At 42.8% G+C, this 8,250-nt stretch overlaps 3 non-coding genes across 3 annotated transcripts; 2 read left to right on the top strand and 1 right to left on the bottom strand.

Moving 5' to 3' along the window:
- Positions 1-6,775: 6,775 nt before the first annotated feature.
- Trnas-cga (transfer RNA serine (anticodon CGA)) lies at positions 6,776-6,850 on the bottom strand. Its single transcript has one exon. It is a non-coding gene; the product is annotated as a tRNA-Ser (tRNA).
- Positions 6,851-7,646: 796 nt separating this feature from the next.
- Trnas-cga (transfer RNA serine (anticodon CGA)) lies at positions 7,647-7,721 on the top strand. Its single transcript has one exon. It is a non-coding gene; the product is annotated as a tRNA-Ser (tRNA).
- Positions 7,722-7,947: 226 nt separating this feature from the next.
- Positions 7,948-8,022, top strand: Trnal-caa (transfer RNA leucine (anticodon CAA)). Its single transcript has one exon. It is a non-coding gene; the product is annotated as a tRNA-Leu (tRNA).
- The last annotated feature ends 228 nt before the right edge of the window (positions 8,023-8,250 follow it).

Genomic DNA, 8,250 nt, shown 5'->3' with positions numbered 1-8,250 from the left:
AACCATTATGCCTGATCGGGACCATCTTATAGTACAGTTTCTGTTGTCAATTGGTGAAGCTGTGCCCCATGACGAGAGCGGCCCCGTTCACACAGTTCCAAGACTGGTTTGGAAATATCAGAGTGAACTCTCACATCCCCTGTCCACCAATCACCAAATCTCAATAATATTGAACCTCTGTGGCATACATTGGAGAGAAGGTTGCGTGGCCGATATCCATCATCTTCTATTGTTGTTGTTGTTGGTTGTTTTTGGGGAAGGAGACCAGACAGCGTGGTCATTGGTCTCATCGGGTGAGGGAAGAATGGGGAAGGAAGGCGGCCGTGCCCATTCAGAGGAACCATCCCGGCATTTGCCTGGAGTGATTTAGGGAAATCACGGAAAACCTAAATCAGGATGGCCGGATGCGGGATTGAACCGTCGTCCTCCCGAATGCGAGTCCAGTGTCTAACCACTGCGCCACCTCGCTCGGTCATCTTCTATTGATCTTTCCACTATTTTGCAGGAAGAATAGTATACGATTTCTTTGAAAACCTTATAGGGCCTTTATTTATCCCTTCCGATACGAATGGTACCTGTTTTGAATGTTAACGAATTTTCTACTCTGTATTAGGCATCATAATGTGTTGCATTTGTGGTGTTTCTATATTTTTGCCTACCCCCTGTACACCTACAGCATATGCCACAAGACACTGAGGTGTACGGAATAATATGAATCATTGATGTTGTGAGCGTGAGGGTGCTATTGTCATTCTGCAGCCGGCCGTTCTGGCCGAGCGGTTCTAGGCGCTTCAGTCTGGAACCGCGCGACCGCTACGGTCGCAGGTTCGAATACTGCCTCGGGCATGGATGTGTGTGATGTCCTGAGCTTCGTTAGGTTTAAGTAGTTCTAAGTTCTAGGTGACTTAAGACCTCAGATGTTAAGTCCCATAGTACTCAGAGCCATTTGAAACATTTGTCATTCTGCGCAACGGATTAATCTGAGATGTACCCTTTACCCTGTGGGTCCTGCAAGATGCAATTTCCACCCCCACACTACTACAGAAGTCAGGCAGACGCTACTAACGTTCTAAAGAGAAATACCTGAAAATCTTTCAGCAATAAATATCTTCTGGAGTCGTCCACTGTAAGGAAATGACACAAAAATTCACAAAATTTCTTACGTATCTAGTGGGGTACTTGGGTACTGCAGTAGTGCTATTTAGTGTAAGAAAAACATGAAACTAATGAAAATTATTATTTATTTTGCAAAAATTCTGAGAAATCACAATGGCACCTTTAGTTATGAACTGAACAAGTTATTGCCGGGTTCTTTTCGGAATGTGAAGTTACCGCACAAGGATAGGATTCGCTAATGAAATTTCTATACAAAGTTTAAGATTTTTATTGACTTGGCAGAATGGCTGAGAGCTGCGCCTACTCAACTTGAATAATTATCCGTTAGAATGTTGCTAGGTACGGTCGAGGCTGTTGTGTGTGAAATGCAGTGAAGTGTACTGTTGTGGAGGAAATATAGGGCTAGCAAGAGCTGTAGCGCATAATACTGTAAGCTGCGATGACTGCTGTCTGCGCCGCTCGCTGCTGACAAATGATAACTCTCGTTCTATCTGGATTGACCTTCACCAATCAAAGTCTCCCTACGCCTTGATGAAGTCAAGGACTCCTATTCGCCCCTAGTCTAAGTATTGGCTTGGTACACCGGTCAGATAACGTCCACCGCGATGCCACTCAAAATTTCGCTCGCAGGCGTTTTACTATAACTCTGCCCGCTCACACCGAACAATGAGTGTGGCGGCCAACACAGTGAACAATGCTTAATCGCAAGGACTCAATATAGAGTCGCACTCCGATTCGTTCTCGACAGAAGTGCCCTCACAGTGAAGTACTGAGGAGAGACCTGTTCCTCTCTCTTTGAGTACACGTAAGAGCGCACATGCTCTCGTTACGTGTTCTCACTCCAAGAGCGACAACAGAACGGCCTCTCTCCACGCCAGATGTGAAGGGGTATATCTTTCGGTGTCTTCCATTACTCCTTCAGTTCAAGGCGTCAGAAATATCGTCTGCCAATCAGCATTGCTCTTCTAAAACGGGAGGATGACGTTTCGTTTAAGGTGACCAATCCGGAAATCTGTAGCATCAGCGTTTGGCGTTTGCTGTCTCCCTGTGAAAATCTCTGAAACTGCATGCTCTGTTTGTAAAGACTGCGTAGGCTGGGTGCTCCCACACAATGTTGCGGAATTTGCTTTTAAGCCGAACATGGGATAGTTCTTCCTTTCACTTGGGCAAACGCTGTCTGCTCTATGGGCGGTCACCGGCCGACATAGATAGGCTGAGTCGTCCTCTGAAGGGATCGGCCCCCAGCGTGCGATTTGCATCTCCCGAACTAAAATCCCTTGCGACCGTCGTGTCTTGAATGTGTGTGTGTACGCCAGCATTGAGTATTTCAATCTCGGAGCGCATTTGTGATTTACTAGTTATTTGCATATCGCTTACATGAATTCATACAACATTGACTTTATCTTATCGAGTTTGGGTTCGAATGAAGCGTTTTGATGTGCAGAATATGATTGTGAGTGCAGAATATGTAAGCAATGAAGGTCAGGAGACCACGACGTCTTACAATGTTGAAGAGAAAACAGGTATGAATGGAACATGCGTATAAAGTGTACTTGCTCGAATAGATGCACATCGTTAAAAGCTACCTTCCAGTTGTTCATATAACAGAGAAGAATATCTAATTAGTTACTTAGACGTTCGCATTAAACACTACACTGACTCCCAGTTCATTTATAATGTAAGAATCACTTCACATGGCATCAATGATGTCTTACTGAGGAATATCAGGCTGTAAAAGATATCAAATACTGCGTCCCTTGGCTTTGTACTGTGACGTTCATGACAGTTTCGATAAATCTGCGCCGAAATATGTCTGGACAACCTCACAAGCACAGTACTGCTATCTGTACAATATCTGAAAATACACCTCTGGCCATTAATATTCCAGCACAAGGAAGGATATAAAATAATGAAATTTTACTTATTGTGCTATACAGAGCAGTATGTATAAAACGTAATTAGATTTTTAGGTGATATGGGACTGTACAGTGTGTGAAATTTAGTGCATAGTGCTGCCATGTCTGCGGGTATCAAAAGTTCTAAACTTGACTAGTTACTGAATCGAAGGGAGTTTGGAGGACAGTTAAGGATACGTCATGCCCTGCTGCTTCAGTTCTGTGCTAAATTTCGTAAATCATCGTGGCAGTTAAGTGGTGGCGTGATAGTGTTTTGGTAACCAATATGAGAGATGTAGAGAAGTGCTGGCCAGACCAACAACTGAACACTACCTGTATGAATGTAGGTCAGGGCAGCACAGACAACACGCCGTCTTGTGTTATGTTATTGAAAGGTAACGACACGAAGACCTTGGAGATATGGAACAGCCACTGGCCAAACATGTCAGAAATACAGTGTCTACTGTACAAATTATTTACTTTGTGAACCAGAGGTGATCCTATTGCGTACACTTCATCATCATTATCATCATCATCATCATCATTGACGAAACACCCCTTTGTGAGCCTTCTGCAGAGGATTATTCCATTCCTTCCTGTTTAGTGGTGAACTCATCAAATTTTGAATTCCAGTTTTTCTTATGTCCCCGTTGACATCTTTCTCCCATCTTAACTTTGCTCTTCCTATACTGCTGGTCCCTCCAGGCATTCTGCTGAATGTCTTCAAAATAATTTGGTAGTTTGCTCTCAGTACATGAACTTCCCATTTCACCTTTTTAATCTGAATGTAGATGATAATATCTGGTTCGGTACACTGATTATACAGGGTGTAAATTTTAAGTAGACAAACCAGAACAACTCGAAAAATAAGCTTCACACGAAAAAATGTGTAGAATCCAAAGTTGATTGTTTTAGAGAGGGACATCTGCTGGTGCTAAAATTAGCCCGCCACCCCAGCCCCATGGGAGTGGGGTTGGAGGCAACTTTAAAATTTCAAATGGGAAACCCCATTTTTATTGTAGAATCAGATTCTACATAAAAAACTGCGTAAATTTAGTCTTATACATTTGTTTTTATTCTTGGTACTTGGTGCTGTAATTCAAGAAAATCCATGTTCTCATTTGTGCGTGGAAAATGGTTACGGATAAACAAAAACTACTTATTTACTTCGTAAATTTTGATTCGCTAAAACTAAAACTCTCCCTCTCTCCCCATAGGGTGGGGTTTGAGAGAAAGGATTTAGAGTATTACAAACAAAACTTATCCGAATCTGCGGGAAAAATTAATATTTGGGTCAACATTTGTGAAACTCTAATTCCTCTCTTTCAAACCCCACCCTATGGGAAGAGAAGGAGAGTTTTAGTTTTAGTGAATCAAAATTTATGAAGTAAATAAGTATGTTTTACCTATCCGTCACCATTTTACACACAAAAATGAGAAAATGGATTTTCTTGAATTACAGCGCCAACTACCAAGAATAAAAACAAATGCTTACGACAAAATGTACGTAGTTTCTTATGTAGAATATGATTCTGCAATAAAAATGGGGGTTCCCATTTGAAATTTTAAAGTTTCCACCCGCCCCACCCCCAGGGGGCTGAGGTGGCAGGCTAATTTTAGCACCAGCATATGTCCCCCTCGAAAACAATCAGCTCTGGATTCTACACTTTTTTTTGTGTGAAGCTTATTTTTCGAGTTGTTCTGGTTTGTCAACTTAAAATTTACACTCTGTTTAATTCATAGGAATCTCCTCCTCCTGGCACCACTTTCTTCCACTGGCCCCCAATTTGTCTCAAGATCTTTCTTTAAAATATACCTATTTGCCTTCCATTCAATTTTGTTAATATCCATGGTTCAGCATCATACTTTAGCACCGACCATACTAAACTTTAAACATGATATCTATAATTTACTAAGCAGATTCAGGACGATGTAGGTTGTAGTAGGTACTTCGAGATGAAGAAGCTTGCACAGGATAGGGTAGCAACAAGGCCTGCATCAAACCACAACAACATCTTTAATTTTCCTGAATGGCAACTTAGATTTCAAATAGTTTCTGAGGCCATGGTAGCACTTGTTGGCAGATAATATTCATTTTTGGATTTCAGAATTAACATTGTTCTTGTAGTTTACTTCTGATCCAAGGGAAGTTAAATTACGCATGACATCAAACTTAAATGAACCAATTACTGAAGATGGGGGATTATTTCGATCATCTTTATTAGTTACAGGCATATACTTAATTTTCCCTTCATTTATCTGTAGGTTCATCTTTCTAGTAGTTCTTTAAAGACTTGTAAAAGTTTCTGTCATTATTCTTTGCATTCTTGCAGTTATATCAATATCATCTGCATAACCCGACACCAGAACTTGTTTATACAGGATAGTTCATCTTGCATTGATGCTCGCATCCCTTATAACTTTTTACAAGGCTATAATAAACGTAAGGATGGATAATTCGTCTCCATTTCTTGCTGCAGTTGTTGTGGTCACAGCACTTGATAATGTATTCCGAATTTTAATTTGATTCCGGGTACTTTACATAGTAGTTTTCACTAAGGAAATTTATTTATTAGGAATGTTTAACTCTTCCATTGCTGTAAACACTTATCTTCTATCAATACTGTCGTTAGGTTAGGTGAGTGGTGTGTAACGTCCCGTCGACAACGAGGTCATTAGAGACGGAGCGCAAGCTCGGGTTAGGGAAGGATGGGGAAGGAAATCGGCCGTGCCCTTTCAAAGGAACCATCCCGGCATTTGCCTGAAACGATTTAGGGAAATCACGGAAAACCTAAATCAGGATGGACGGAGACGAATACTGTCGTAAGGCGATCTGAAGTCTATAAAGAAGTGATGTGCATCAACTTCTAATTCTTCTATAAAGAGGTGATCTGTATCAACCTAAAATTCTTTATCAGTATTTTTCTAATATTTGCCGTATTGTGAACACATTATCAACAGTAGATATCCCCTGACGAAACCCACATCTAAAGTCACCAACAGCATATTCAGCATGGGAAGGAAGCCTATTAAAAAGGATTATGGAGAAAAATTTTTTACTTTAGATAACAGGCAAATTCCCCTGTAGTTATTGCACACCATAATATCGCCTTTCATATGTACTGGACGTGTGATACCTATGTTCCAAACGTCAGGGATATTTTCATCTATACAACCCTTAACTACAAGCCTATGGAAATGTTTGATAAATTACTTTACTGCATTTTTAATGAGTTCTGCTTGTATTAGCTCCATTTATGAGGCCTTATTGTATTTCAGCTTCTTGATGGCTGCCTCCACTTCCTCAGTGGTTGGTACTAGTTTCTCTTTTTATGAGTTCCTCCAATTTACAGAGGATAAGATTCTCTGGTTCTCTGCTGTACCATCATTTAACAGTTCGTCAGAGTGATAATCCCATCTTCTACATATTCCTTCATCACTACTCCAGACTTCCATCTGTGTGTCTACATAAATTCGTCCGTGGTTGGAAATCTTTCCGGCTCTTATTTAACTTCTGATAAAAACTCTCACTTCATTTACCCCTTTCAGCTATTCCAATTATTCCAGTTCCTTTCTTTCATGCTCTCTCTTTTTCCTTTTCTTCAGGCTCTTTTCTACTCTTTTTGCTCTTCTAAAATAATCTACAGTTCGCTGGGTATGATTTACTTGAAGCATTCTCCTGCATGTTTCATTTTTAATTCCTTTGTCTAGTGTGCTCTCTTCAACAAACCAGCCATTGAAACTTCCTGGCAGATTCAAACTGTGTGCCCGACCGAGACTCGAACTCGGGACCTTTGCCTTTCGCGGGCAAGCGCTCTACCAACTGAGCTACCGAAGCACGACTCACGCCCGGTACTCACAGCTTTACTTCTGCCAGTATCTCGTCTCCTACCTTCCAAACTTTACAGAAGCTCTCCTGCAAACCTTGCAGAACTAGCACTCCTGAAAGAAAGGATACTGCGGAGACATGGCTTAGCCACAGCCTGGGGATTGTTTCCAGAATGAGATTTTCACTCTGCAGCGGAGTGTGCGCTGATATGAAACTTCCTGGTAGATTAAAACTGTGTGCCCGACCGAGACTCGAACTCGGGACCTTTGCCTCTCGCGGGCAAGTGTTCTACGCCAGGAAGTTTCATATCAGCGCACACTCCGCTGCAGAGTGAAAATCTCATTCTGGAAACAATCCCCAGGCTGTGGCTAAGCCATGCCTCCGCAGTATCCTTTCTTTCAGGAGTGCTAGTTCTGCAAGGTTCGCAGGAGAGCTTCTGTAAAGCTTGGAAGGTAGGAGACGAGATACTGGCAGAAGTAAAGCTGTGAGTACCGGTCGTGAGTCGTGCTTCGGTAGCTCAGTTGGTAGAGCGCTTGGCCACGAAAGGCAAAGGTCCCGAGTTCGAGTCTCGGTCAGGCACACAGTTTTAATCTGCCAGGAAGTTTCATATCAGCGCCCACTCCGCTGCAGAGTGAAAATCTCATTCTGGAAACAATCCCCAGGCTGTGGCTAAGCCATGTCTCCGCAGTATCCTTTCTTTCAGGAGTGCTAGTTCTGCAAGGTTCACAGGAGAGCTTCTGTAAAGTTTGGAAGGTAGGAGACGAGATACTGGCAGAAGTAAAGCTGTGAGTACCGGGCGTGAGTCGTGCTTCGGTAGCTCAGTTGGTAGAGCGCTTGCCCGCGAAAGGCAAAGGTCCCGAGTTCGAGTCTCGGTCGGGCACACAGTTTTAATCTGCCAGGAAGTTTCACATCAGCGCACACTCCGCTGCAGAGTGAAAATCTCATTCTGGAAACAATCCCCAGGCTGTGGCTAAGCCTTGTCTCCGCAGTATCCTTTCTTTCAGGAGTGCTAGTTCTGCAAAGTTCGCAGGAGAGCTTCTGTAAAGTTTGGAAGGTAAGAGACGAGATACTGGCAGAAGTAAAGCTGTGAGTACCGGGCGTGAGTCGTGCTTCGGTAGCTCAGTTGGTAGAGCGCTTGCCCGCAAAAGGCAAAGGTCCCGAGTTCGAGTCTCGGTCGGGCACACAGTTTTAATCTGCCAGGAAGTTTCATATCAGCGCACACTCCGCTGCAGAGTGAAAATCTCATTCTGGAAACAATCCCCAGGCTGTGGCTAAGCCATGTCTCCGCAGTATCCTTTCTTTCAGGAGTGCTAGTTCTGCAAGGTTCGCAGGAGAGCTTCTGTAAAGTTTGGAAGGTAGAAGACGAGATACTGGCAGAAGTAAAGCTGTGAGTACCGGGCGTGAGTCGTG

The sequence above is a fragment of the Schistocerca cancellata genome, chromosome 8 (assembly GCF_023864275.1).
Source record: "Schistocerca cancellata isolate TAMUIC-IGC-003103 chromosome 8, iqSchCanc2.1, whole genome shotgun sequence".
Classification (NCBI taxonomy): domain Eukaryota; kingdom Metazoa; phylum Arthropoda; class Insecta; order Orthoptera; family Acrididae; genus Schistocerca; species Schistocerca cancellata.
This window is presented reverse-complemented; position numbering and strand designations above follow the sequence as displayed.